Source organism: Microcaecilia unicolor, chromosome 7 (genome assembly GCF_901765095.1).
Source record: "Microcaecilia unicolor chromosome 7, aMicUni1.1, whole genome shotgun sequence".
Classification (NCBI taxonomy): Eukaryota; Metazoa; Chordata; class Amphibia; order Gymnophiona; family Siphonopidae; genus Microcaecilia; species Microcaecilia unicolor.
In genome coordinates, this window is record NC_044037.1 from 187,426,592 (window position 1) to 187,439,873 (window position 13,282).

The 13,282-nt window shown below is 48.8% G+C and overlaps 1 protein-coding gene across 1 annotated transcript in view; it reads left to right on the forward strand.

The window, feature by feature from the left end:
- Nucleotides 1-13,282, forward strand: part of ABCA12 (ATP binding cassette subfamily A member 12) — a 542,556-nt gene that overhangs the window by 341,837 nt on the left and 187,437 nt on the right.

Below are 13,282 nucleotides of genomic sequence, written 5' to 3' on the forward strand. Positions count from 1 at the left end.
TTTACTGTTTGTCATTTTTTTATTTTTCTCCATGCTCATTCTTGTCTTCTGGATTGTGTTTTTAGTTCTTTAAGTTCATCGTTGAACCACGGAATTGTGTTGTATTTATGTGAGGTTTTGGTTTGTATGGGTGCTATCTCATCTAGTATGATACTGCATCTTTTGTCCCATTCTGCAAGGAATTCTATAGAATTGGTTTGTGATGACCATTTGTTTTCATACATTGATTGCCAGAATGTTGTCATGTCCACTTTCCCCACTTTTCCCTGATTCTCAGTCCTCTGCTCTGACTGGACTTCTGTGTGGTCATTTTATAAGATGGATGGTCCTATGCTGCCACACAGATGTCCATGTCCTTTGCCCCCCACCCCCTTCATAATTTGGATGTTTCAGTTTGTAATGGATGTTTATGCTTGACATTTCCAGTACATGGATGTCCACCTCACATGTATTTTAGAACAGAATGTATCCTGTTCTAAAATACATGTGAAATGTGCGTCCATTTGTCCATATTCTGAGTTGGATGTCCTTTCTAAAATGCCACTCTAATTGTTTTTTTATACAATCTAAAAAAACATGATTAGCTTAATAAGGAATATTAACTCACAATATCAAATTAAGAAAAATCTTCTAAAATGTGGGCAGGATACTATTTTAAACTAGTAAGATTTTGAGCATTTCTAAGTCAAAATTAAATTATGTTGTAAACAACACATCCGCTTCCAGAGAAAACATTTTTACATATTGAAACCAATTTTCAAAGCAGTTTCTGCAGTTTACCTGTGTGAAAGAGACTGAAAATTGCCAGCCCTCAATGTATATAAAAATATGAGCATTCTTTCACAGCACAGAAACATTTAGCCTTATTGAGAGAGTATTCAGGGGCTTTGTTTAGGTCACGGAAGAACAGTGCACATTTGCAGAAATCTAAGAGAGCAGTGCATGATGGAGTGTAAACTACTGATGAGCACCAATCAGATGATAACATTTGGGGTGATCTTATCTGATGATGTACGCTGTGACCAGGCAGTGGAAAAAAATATTATGGCTCACAAGGAGAGGTGTTACCAATAGGGATAAGAGAGTTGGCATCACTGTTCCCTCTAAATTGAATGGGAGTCCTCCACCTCAATTGTGAGGGACATCCGAGCTCTGCAGGACTCCAAGGAACCTGCCTGTCCCTAGCAATAGAAAACACAATATTGAAGCAGCACCACCTACTGGCAGCAATGCAACTAGAGGACTCCCACTCAGTTCAGAGAGAACAGTGGTTAGTACGTTTAAAGGCAGAGCAGACACAGTTCAGAGGAGGATTATGAAATTCACCAGAAGCAAGGCATGCCTAGCACAAAGTGACTGGATTAAGAAATAACATAAGGGAATATTTGTTTGCAGAAAGGATTATGGGTACATGGAACAGCCTAAAACACCAAAGAACCCTAAATGCTAATTGAACCATTCAAACCTTTTTCATATGATGATGTTTAGGAAGTATTGCTTTATAATAAAGACTGCCATTTTGAATGAGGTCTGTGTTAGTCCTGAAGCAGCTTGTTTTAAGTGAAATGCTGGCATCAGCTGGACTTTGTCAGCTTGGACTCTGTGTAATAGATCCCGTACATGGGCTGAAGTTGTGCCTTTTTTCTAAGCTCCAGAAACAATGTTTTTTCTTTAAATGAAAGACTTTGAGGATTAATCAGCCATATTTGAAACTGATGCTATTTAAGGATTATATTTCTTCTGCACTGTTTACTAAGGAGGTTTTTATGCGGATGAGGAGGTTCATACACATTTGTGAGAGCAATTGAGCTCTGAACTGAGCTTTGAGACTTTTCCGCCTTTTCTATAGAAGAATTACCCTTTCTGTGAATCCATTTTAAAGAAATTTGAACGGTTCAATTAGTATTTAGGGTTCTTTGGAGTTTTGGGTTATTGATCGAGAGCTCTGTTAATTTTGTTACACGGAACAGCCTCCCATTGAAGTGGTGGATGCCAAAAGCTAAAAGCAAGGGTGAAGACAGAGATTGAGTGATTTATCTATTTATGTTTTCTTGATATACTGCACATCACACAAATTGTACTGCAGTGCAGTTTACAATCCTTTTAGAAACAGAAAAGAAATTACAATTATTATATAGAATACTGAGGTGAAAATACAAGAAAAGCCAGAGATATGACAAGGGAGGGGGAAAGGATATAGAAGGATCAAGGATGTGGAAGGAGGGGGTAAGGGCTAGGTGTATCAGTAGCACACTGCAAGAAAGTAAAGGGCCTTTTTACAAAGCATCAGTAAGCCCAATACGGGCTTACCACATGCTTTCTCGGAACTACTGCCAGCCCAACGCAGCCACTGGCGGTATTTCGGACTCAAGTGTGCACCATTTCCGTCATGCTGGGAAGTATTTTTTTATTTAATAGCACAGCACTAACCTGGCAGTAATTATCACTGCACGCTGTCCAGTTACTGCAGGAGTCCTTACTGCCACCTCAATGGGTGGTGCTAAATACTCCCCCCCCCCCTCCCCTCATGGCCATGCGATAACAGTACTCTTACCGCATGGCCATTTTTTAGGAGCTCTTTACCCGCTGTGGTAAAAAGAGCCTTGGCGTGTGGGAAAACAGCCCCTGCCGCTATCACAGGGCCCTTTTTCCCGCAGCTTAGTAAAAGGACCCCTCAAGAACTTAATCTAGTATATCATCCCAATGAAAGCAGAAAAAGTCGTGCCTTAACATATTTCTAAAATTTGGGAGAAAGCGGGATGCCTGTGCATATCAAATGGGAGCATGTTCCAATGGTGGAGTCCTAGATAATTTTAGTAGTATTGCATTAGGAGTTGGCAAACTAGATGGATCTTACAGTTTTTATTAGAGATATCCCATGTTGTTTAAAACTCGAAAACAAGCAGAAAAAAATATGAAAATTAGGGTACACACTTTTCCTGATACTGCACCATTGTGTGTGCAAATGCTATCAGGAAACTAATGTGCACTATTTCGGAAAGAGTGCATCCTTTTTCAAAACAGGGAACACTTTTTTGAAAAAGGATGCACATTACTTTGCTCCCGTGATGAAAATATGGCCAAACGGATCCAAGATGGCGCCTGAAGCGATGTGAGAGTTTGGACTCCTTGAGCTCCTAACGGGGAAGACGCCAGAAACCCGTAAGAACAACATGGGGAAGAGAAAGGGGAAGGAGAAAACTCTTACCTCCTCGAGTCAAGCCCTGAGTCCCGCTGTGCGCCAAACCGTACTGGAGAATTTTGGAGTTCGGACACTTGGAGAGCGGATACCCGCAACCGCGAGATCAACCTCATCTGAAGCTGATCATAGCATTGAGGGCGTTTCGCTTAGCCTGCCCTCTAGCACAGCCCCCCCGAGGCCAGGAGCAAGTATGCAGCTGACGGAGGCTCAGAACGACGGGGTGATTGGTGGAATACAACCCCTGTCGTCTGAACCAGGAGGGCCCGTTAGCGCCTCAACGCCGACCAAATTAAGAACAAAGGATAATATTTCTTCTATGGATCGTGCACCTGCCCCTGTGGAAACCCGTGGTGTTGGAAGACCGGCTGTGATTACGTTGGAGACGCTCTGGGACGCCATCCAAGGTATTAACACTGCTTTACAAATTAATTTAAACTCCCTTCGGGGAGAAGTAACTGACTTGAAACAAAACCATCAAGAAACTTACGGAAAAGTCCAAGATAATATAAAAAAGGTAGCAACTCTGGAAGTTGAGGTCAACAAATTGCAAAACGTTTCTGCCACATTGATCAGGGAGAAAGAGGTTCAACATCGTAAAATAGAATTTCTTGAAAATCAAAGTCGTAGGAACAACTTGAGATTTATTAATTTCCCTAAGTCTCCACTAATCCCCGCTTTAGATATGTTGCGCAAATACTTTGGAGAAGTCCTGGGAATACCAGCAGAGGGGTTTCCCCTATTGCTAGAGCCCAGTACATTACAGGACAAAAAAAAGTGATTGATGGACAGTCTCAGGCTCAACCGGACTTTGATTTGACTGGATTTTTGGAGTCATCCCTGGAAATTGTGACTGAAAGAACTACTCTAATTGCTACCTTTGCTTTGGAGATAGATCGTAACAACATTTTCAAGACTTATTTTCGTCATGCAAATGCAAATTTTATGGGTTCAAGGATACAAATTTTTCCTGACCTAACGAGGGATACTCAAGAGAAGGAGAGAGTTCCTGTCTCATAAGACAAGAGCTCTCAACTTAGGAGCTGTCTTTCAATTAAAATTTCCTTGTAGATGTTTGATATCCCTAAATGCTAATAATTATGTATTCTTTGACCCTGTAAAATTGCAACAATTTATTGAATTACAGGAAAGCGCTGTTAAGCATTGAATGGTTAACCCAGTGAGAAATGCTATAAGTGGGCTAGCGGGATAAACTGCTCTCAAAGTTTCTTTGATAGATTAACATTATTTTCTATTTTTCCTAGTACTTGGATCATAGAATTGTGGACAAAGTTTATAGAGAACCTTATTTCCTTTAAAAAGTTTATTTTCTTTTCCTGTGATTTTCTGAACATTTCCATTTACATTTGTACTGTGAAATAAAATGTAAAAGAATAAATAAAGAATTGAAAAAAAAAAGAAAATATGGCCAAACGAAAACGATTAAACAAAAGTTTTGGAAATGACACAACACAGTAATTTTATAGCTGCCCATCCCTAGTTTTAATCTACCATTATTTTCTGTTTCTGTGATTCCAGGCTTTGGATGTTCAATGGCAAAATTCAGCCACTGAATGTATAACTTGTCTATTCAATCGCTGAGGGGGAAATAGTATGATTAATCATATAAAGCGCCCCCTCACTTTGCCTCCTGTACAATGTAATATATAAATAACAGATGTAAATTCTCAAAACTGACATATTTCTATTACTAAAATACAAATAAAATCATTTCTCTTACCTTTGTTGTCTGGTAATTTTATTTTTCTAATCACCTCTTTCCCTGTCTCTGGTTCTCCTTTCCTGTGCTGCCAGCATAGTTCTATGCTATGAACTCTGTTTCCAGGGCCTCCTTTATATTCACTATTTCTTTTTTTTTTATCCTCTTTCACTTCCTGCCCTATATCCATCTTTCACATTCAACTTTCTTCTATTTTTCTTACTACTTCTCAAATCTGTCTTGTTTCCATCTCCTTCTGTCTCCCTTCCCCTCCTCTCCCTGGGCATCATCTCCTTTCATCTCTTGTCCCCCACTCTCCAGGGCCACCATCTCCTCCCATCTCTCTTCCCCTTCTCTCCTCGGGCACCGCCTCCTCCATCTCTCTTGCCTTCCCTTCCCCACCCCTCCTCTCCATGGGCACCAAATCCTCTCATCTCTCATCCCCTCCCCTTCAGGTGCACCATCACCTCCATCTCTCTTGCCCTTCCTCCCCCATTCTCTCCATGGGCACCATCTCCTCCCATCTCTCATCCCCTCCCCTCCATGAGCACCATCTCCTCCCATCTCTCTCCTCTACATGGGCACCATCTCCTCCATTTCTCTTCCCTCCCTTCTGTTCCCCTCCCCTCCTCTCTATGGGTATCATCTCATCCCTTCTCTTTTCCCTTCTCTTTTCCCTTCCCCTCCCCTCCATGGGCACCATCTCACTTATAAACCCCACTTGGGACAGGATGCTTTGGTCTGAGTCTCTTCCTTCCCTCCCAAACCAACATACTCTCTGCCCGCTCCCCATGCTCTGGCATATTTTTCTCTCCTACCCCCTCCCCCTGCATGCTCCAGCAGATTTTTTCCTTCTGCTGGCCCCGTGTTCACCGGCATCTCATTCTCCCTCCTCATCCCCCTTAGTGACCCTTCGAAATTGCCTGTACAGAGGACAAAGAAAACATTTTTACATATTGAAACTAATTTTCAAAGCTTCTCTCTTGCTAGAGATGTCCGTCTCTAGCATCCTGCCCGCTGGAAATATGAAGTTTCATCAAAGGAAGCAGGACGCTGGAGAGGGAGGGCTCGAGCTAGAGAGAAGCAACTTAGGGCTGCCATCTGTACAGACAAGTTCGGAGGGATGCCAGGGAGAAAGGGAGGTGGAATGTGATTAATGCATTAAAAGTATTAAAATACAAGGTAAAATTTGAATGTGCAGCCCAGAACAAATATTGACTGATTGAGGACTCTTAAGGTTTTGCACTACTACTACTACTTAACATTTCTAGAGTGCTACTAGGGTTACGCAGCGCTGTACAAATTAACAAAAAAGGACAGTCCCTGCTCAATGGAGCTTACAATCTAAAGGTCAAAATGTCAAGTTGGGGCAGTCTAGGTTTCCTGAATAGAGGTATAGTGGTTAGGTGCTGAAGGCGACATTGAAGAGGTGGGCTTTGAGCAAGGATTTGAAGATGGGCAGGGAGGGGGCCTGGCGTATGGGTTCAGGGAGTTTATTTTGCACAAATTGCTTCTTTAATCCTTGGCAGGTTATCATGTAAACATTGAATAACTTATCCTTTTATATTTTTTCTAAATAAATTTGTCACACTAGTAAGTGTATTGGGGGAAGGGGATGGCATAGTGACAACTAAACCAACAACATGTGGTTAAAATGCTTTAAACAAAATGCATATAACTCAGTACCTATATCAAAAAGGAAGTACCCTAGTTCCCCTTAAGAGCACTCCCTCACTGGGCTACCCAAGAATATGTTAGGTAGCTTGCCTAGCCAGGAGGGCTGAGTTCAGGTAGGGAGGAAGTTAAAACTCCAGAGTAAGAAGAGAATTGGAAGGCCCCAAGGAAGGAATTCTCCAAGCTGATTGCAGTACCAGGAAGGAGAGTATTGGGAAGATAGGAGCAGCCTCAATCTTAGGTCTCCACAGTCTATAGGTAAAAGACTGCCATGAAAGGAAGTGCCTTGATTTTTTTTGTGAAGACCCTGATCCTGGGTGTCTATGCGAGAACCAGGCCTGGGTTTGTATGTGAGTGGTTTGGAACTGTACATTGTGTTTAGGCTTGGCTAGAAGCCAGCCATAATTAGACTTGTCATTGTGATTTGGAAAGACACTTCACCAATGCATTATTAAGCCTGTGAAGCAGCAGGCTTCTATATATATATATTTCTCCGAGGACAAGCAGGCTGCTTGTTCTCACTGATGGGTGACGTCCACGGCAGCCCCTCCAATCGGAAACTTCACTAGCAAAGTCCTTTGCTAGCCCTCGCGCGCCCGCGCGCACCGCGCATGCGCGGCCGTCTTCCCGCCCGAAACCGGCTCGAGCCGGCCAGTCTTCTTTTGTCCGCACTCGGTACGGTCGTGTTTCGCCGTGTCGGGCCCCGGAAAGTTGACCTCGCGCGTCCAAATTGTTTTTTGAGCGTGTTTTTTTTTCTTCGGAAAAGCTTTTCTAAAGTCGGGAAGTGCTCCGGAAACCCTCCACCGGGTTTCGTGTCAATCCTCCCCGTACTTCCAGCTTTTTGCCCCGGTAAGTTTTCTTTCGTCGTCGGGGTAGGCCTCTTTTTGGCCTCGGTCGAGATTTTTCTCCCTCTAAATTTTGGTGCTTCAATTTTCGCCATTTCGGCTTTTGATTTCGCCGGCGTGATTTTTCCGCCCATGACATCGAAGCCTTCCAGCGGCTTCAAGAAGTGCACCCAGTGCGCCCGGGTTATCTCGCTCACTGATCGACACTCGTCGTGTCTTCAGTGTCTGGGGGCCGAGCACCGCCCTCAGAACTGCAGTCTGTGTTCCCTGCTTCAAAGGCGGACTCAGGTAGCGAGACTAGCCCAGTGGAACGTGTTGTTCTCGGGCTCTTCGTCGGCATCGGCACCGGGATCTTCGAGTGCATCGACGTCGTCAGCGTCCAGACCATCTTCCTCGGCCGCCCTTCCATCGAGCGCATCGAGGCATCGGGCCTCTGCATCGGCGCCGAGACATCGGATAGCTGCATCGACGTCGGTGGTACCAGGACCTTGTCTGCTGATGTCGTCGGACGGTGGTGCATCGGGTGGAGTGCAGGTGAGGGCTGTCCATTCCCCTGCTGGTGGCGGTGAGCCCTCGGGTGGGTCTCCTCCTACCCTGAGGGCTCCTGCGGTACAGCCCCCCCGAGATCGACCCTCTTCGGTCTCGGCCCCGAGGAAGCGACGGGTGGATTCGACGTCCTCCTCGTCGGTGCCGGGGAGCTCCGGTGACATGCTTCGGAAGAAGTCGAAGAAGCATCGACACCGGTCCCCTCCCCGCGTCGGCACCGAGAGCTCTGGGTCGCCGAGGGAGTCGGCACCCAGCAGGCATCGGCACCGAGAGGACCGCTCACCCTCTGTTCAGGAGGTGTCGATGCGCTCCGCTCTGGACAGCCCGGAACAGCCTCCACGCCCGGAACAGGTACTGACGTCGACGCCTGCATCGACCTCCATGCCTTTCTCTGCAGCCGCTCTGAACGAGAGCCTCCGGGCCGTTCTCCCAGAGATTCTGGGGGAGCTGTTGCGCCCTACCCCTCCGGTACCGGCGGTGCTTGCGCCTCCGGTACCGTCGAGCGTGGCGCCGGCTGGCCCATCGCCCGGGGTGAGGTCCCCGACGTCGGTACCGCGTGCGGTGCCGACTGCGGCCACCTCCCAGGAGGGCTCCCCGACTACGTCGGCGGAGGGAGCTTCGCCGATGCGGGCGAGGGAGTCTACCTCTCGACGCCCCCATCGTGGACGTGGCTCCACGGAGTCGAGCCGGGCCCGGTTGCAGACGCAGGTCCGTGAACTTGTGTCTGACACCGAGGGTGAGGCCTCGTGGGAAGAAGAAGAAGATCCCAGATATTTCTCTGACGAGGAGTCTGAGGGTCTTCCTTCTGATCCCACTCCCTCTCCTGAAAGACAGCTTTCTCCTCCTGAGAGTCTGTCTTTTGCTTCCTTTGTCCGGGAGATGTCTACGGCCATCCCCTTCCCGGTGGTTGTGGAGGACGAGCCCAGGGCTGAAATGTTTGAGCTCCTGGACTATCCTTCTCCACCTAAGGAAGCGTCCACTGTTCCCTTGCATCATGTCCTAAAAAAGACATTGCTTGCGAACTGGACGAAACCTCTAACTAATCCCCACATCCCCAAGAAGATCGAGTCCCAGTACCGGATCCATGGGGACCCAGAGCTGATGCGCACCCAGTTGCCTCACGACTCTGGAGTTGTGGATCTGGCCCTAAAGAAGGCTAAGAGTTCTAGAGAGCATGCTTCGGCGCCCCCGGGCAAAGACTCTAGAACCTTAGACTCCTTTGGGAGGAAGGCCTACCATTCCTCTATGCTCGTGTCCAAGATCCAGTCTTACCAGCTCTACACGAGCATCCACATGCGGAACAATGTGCGGCAGTTGGCGGGCTTGGTTGATGCTCTTCCCCCTGAGCAAGCCAAGCCTTTTCAGGAGGTGGTCAGGCAGCTGAAGGCGTGCAGAAAATTCCTGGCCAGAGGAGTTTATGACACTTTTGATGTTGCGTCCAGGGCCGCTGCTCAAGGTGTGGTGATGCGCAGGCTCTCATGGCTGCGTGCCGCCGACCTGGAGAATAGAATCCAGCAGCGGATTGCGGACTCGCCTTGCCGTGCGGATAACATTTTTGGCGAAAAAGTCGAACAGGTGGTAGAGTCTCTCCACCAGCGGGACACCGCATTCGACAAATTCGCCCGCCGGCAGCCTTCAGCTTCTACCTCTACAGGTAGACGATTTTTCGGGGAAGGAAGACTGTTCCCTATACTTCTGGCAAGCGTAGGTACAATCCTCCTTCCCGACAGCCTGCGGCCCAGGCTAAGCCCCAGCGCGCTCGCTCTCGTCAGCAGCGTGCGCCTCAGCAAGGCCCCGCGGCTCCCCAGCAAAAGCAAGGGGCGAGCTTTTGACTGGCTCCAGCAGAGCATAGCCGACATCCAAGTGTCAGTGCCGGGCGACCTGCCAGTCGGGGGGAGGTTGAAAGCTTTTCACCAAAGGTGGCCTCTCATAACCTCCGATCAGTGGGTTCTCCAAATAGTCCGGCAAGGGTACACCCTCAATTTGGCCTCAAAACCTCCAAATTGTCCACCGGGAGCTCAGTCTTACAGCTTCCAGCACAAGCAGGTACTTGCAGAGGAACTCTCCGCCCTTCTCAGCGCCAATGCGGTCGAGCCCGTGCCATCCGGGCAAGAAGGGCTGGGATTCTATTCCAGGTACTTCCTTGTGGAAAAGAAAACAGGGGGGATGCGTCCCATCCTAGACCTAAGGGCCCTGAACAAGTATCTCGTAAAAGAAAAGTTCAGGATGCTTTCCCTGGGCACCCTTCTCCCCATGATTCAGCAAAACGATTGGCTATGCTCTCTGGACTTGAAGGATGCCTATACACACATCCCGATACTGCCAGCTCACAGACAGTATCTGCGATTTCAGCTGGGCACACGCCACTTCCAGTACTGTGTGCTACCCTTTGGGCTCGCCTCTGCACCCAGGGTGTTCACAAAGTGCCTAGCTGTGGTAGCAGCGGCGCTTCGCAGGCTGGGGGTGCACGTGTTCCCATATCTCGACGATTGGCTGGTGAAGAACACATCCGAGGCAGGAGCCCTGCAGTCCATGCAGATGACTATTCGCCTCTGGAGCTACTGGGGTTTGTGATAAATTACCCAAAGTCCCATCTTCTCCCAGTGCAGAAACTCGAATTCATCGGAGCCCTGCTGGATTCTCGGACGGCTCGCGCCTATCTCCCAGAGACGAGAGCCAACAACTTGTTGTCCCTCGTCTCGCGGGGTGCGAGCGTCCCAGCAGATCACAGCTCGGCAGATGTTGAGATTGCTGGGCCACATGGCCTCCACAGTTCATGTGACTCCCATGGCCCGCCTTCACATGAGATCTGCTCAATGGACCCTAGCCTCCCAGTGGTATCAGGCCGCTGGGGGTCTAGAGGACGTGATCCACCTGTCCACGAGTTTTCTCGAATCCCTGTTTTGGTGGACGATTTGCTCCAATTTGACTCTGGGACGTCCCTTCCAAATTCCTCAGCCACAAAAAGTGCCGACCACGGATGCGTCTCTCCTGGGATGGGGAGCTCATGTCGATGGGCTTCACACCCAAGGAAGTTGGTCCCTCCAAGAACGCGATCTACAGATCAATCTTCTGGAGTTGCGAGCGATCTGGAACGCTCTGAAGGCTTTCAGAGATCGGCTGTCCCACCAATTATCCAAATTCAGACAGACAATCAGGTTGCCATGTACTATGTCAACAAGCAGGGGGGCACCGGATCTCGCCCCCTGTGTCAGGAAGCCGTCAGCATGTGGCTCTGGGCTCGCCGTCAGGGCATGGTGCTCCAAGCCACCTATCTGGCAGGCGGTAAACAACAGTCTGGCCGACAGGTTGCGCAGGATTATGCAACCTCACGACGTGGTCGCTCAATTCCCGTGTGGTGCGACAGATCTTCCAGGCGTGGGGCACCCCCCTGGTGATCTCTTCGCATCTCAAGTGAACCACAAGGTCCCTCAGTTCTGTTCCAGGCTTCAGGCCCACGGCAGACTGGCGTCGGATGCCTTCCTCCTGGATTGGGGGGAAGGTCTGCTGTATGCTTATCCTCCCATACCTCTGGTGGGGAAGACTTGTTGAAACTCAAGCAAGACCGAGGCACCATGATTCTGATTGCTCCCTTTTGGCCGCGTCAGATCTGGTCCCTCTTCTTCTGGAGTTATCCTCCGAAGAACCGTGGAGATGGAGTGTTTTCCGACCCTCATCACGCAGGACGCGGGCTCTTCTGCATCCAACCTCCAGTCCCTGGCTCTCACGGCCTGGATGTTGAGGGCGTAGACTTTGCCTCTTTGGGTCTGCCAGAGGGTCGTCTCCCGCATCTGCTTGCTTCCAGGAAAGACTCCACTAAGAGAAGTTACTTCTTCATTGGAGGAGGTTGCCGTCTGGTGTGACAGCAAGGCCCTAGATCCTCGCTCTTGTCCTACACAGACCCTGCTTGAATACCTTCTGCACTTGTCTGAGTCTGGTCTGAAGACCAACTCCGTAGGGTTTCACCTTAGTGCAATCAGTGCATACCATTACCAAGTGGAAGGTAAGCCGATCTCAGGACAGCCTTTAGTTGTTCGCTTCATGAGAGGTTTGCTTTTGTCAAAGCCCCCTGTCAAGCCTCCTACAGTGTCATGGGATCTCAATGTCGTTCTCACCCAGCTGATGAAACCTCCTTTTGAGCACTGAATTCCTGCCATCCCGAAGTACTTGACCTGGAAGGTCATTTTCTTGGTGGCAGTTACTTCGGCTCGTAGAGTCAGTGAGCTTCAGGCCCTGGTAGCCAAGGCCCCTTACACCAAATTTCATCACAACAGAGTAGTCCTCCGCACTCACCCTAAGTTTCTGCCAAAGGTGTGTCGGAGTTCCATCTGAACCAGTCAATTGTCTTGCCAACATTCTTTCCCCGTCCTCATTCCTGCCCTGCTGAACGTCAGCTGCACACATTGGACTGCAATGAGAGCATTGGCCTTCTACTGGATGCGGACACAGCCCACCAGGACAGTCCGCCCAATTGTTTGTTTCTTTTGACCCCAATAGGAGGGGAGTGGCTGTAGGGAAACGCACCATATCCAATTGGCTAGCAGATTGCATTTCCTTCACTTACGCCCAGGCGGGGCTGGCTCTTGAGGGTCATGTCACGGCTCATAATGTTAGAGCCATGGCTGCGTCGGTAGCCCACTTGAAGTCAGCCTCCATTGAAGAAATTTGCAAAGCTGCGACGTGGTCATCTGTCCACACATTCACATCTCATTACTGCCTGCAGCAGGATACCCGACGCGACAGTCGGTTCGGGCAGTCAGCTTCTTCAGAACCTGTTTGGGCTTTAGGATCCAACTCCACCCCCCGAGGGCCCTGTTTGTTCTGTTCCAGGCTACACTCTCAGTTAGTTGGTAAATTTTTTAGGTCAATCTCAGTTATGTCCTCGCCGTTGCGAGGACATAACTGAGATTGACCTATGTTGTTGTTTTGAGTGAGCCTGGGGGCTAGGGATACCCCATCAGTGAGAACAAGCAGCCTGCTTGTCCTCGGAGAAAGCGAATGCTACATACCTGTAGAAGGTATTCTCCGAGGACAGCAGGCTGATTGTTCTCACAAAACCCGCCCGCCTCCCCTTTGGAGTTGGTCTTCCCTTGAAGTGTATTGTCTTGCTACATACTGGACTGGCCGGCTCGAGCCGGTTTCGGGCGGGAAGACGGCCGCGCATGTGCGGTGCGCGCGGGCGCGCGAGGGCTAGCAAAGGACTTTGCTAGTGAAGTTTCCGATTGGAGGGGCTGCCGTGGACGTCACCCATCAGTGAGAACAATCAGCCTGCTGTCCTCGGAGAATACCTTCTACAGG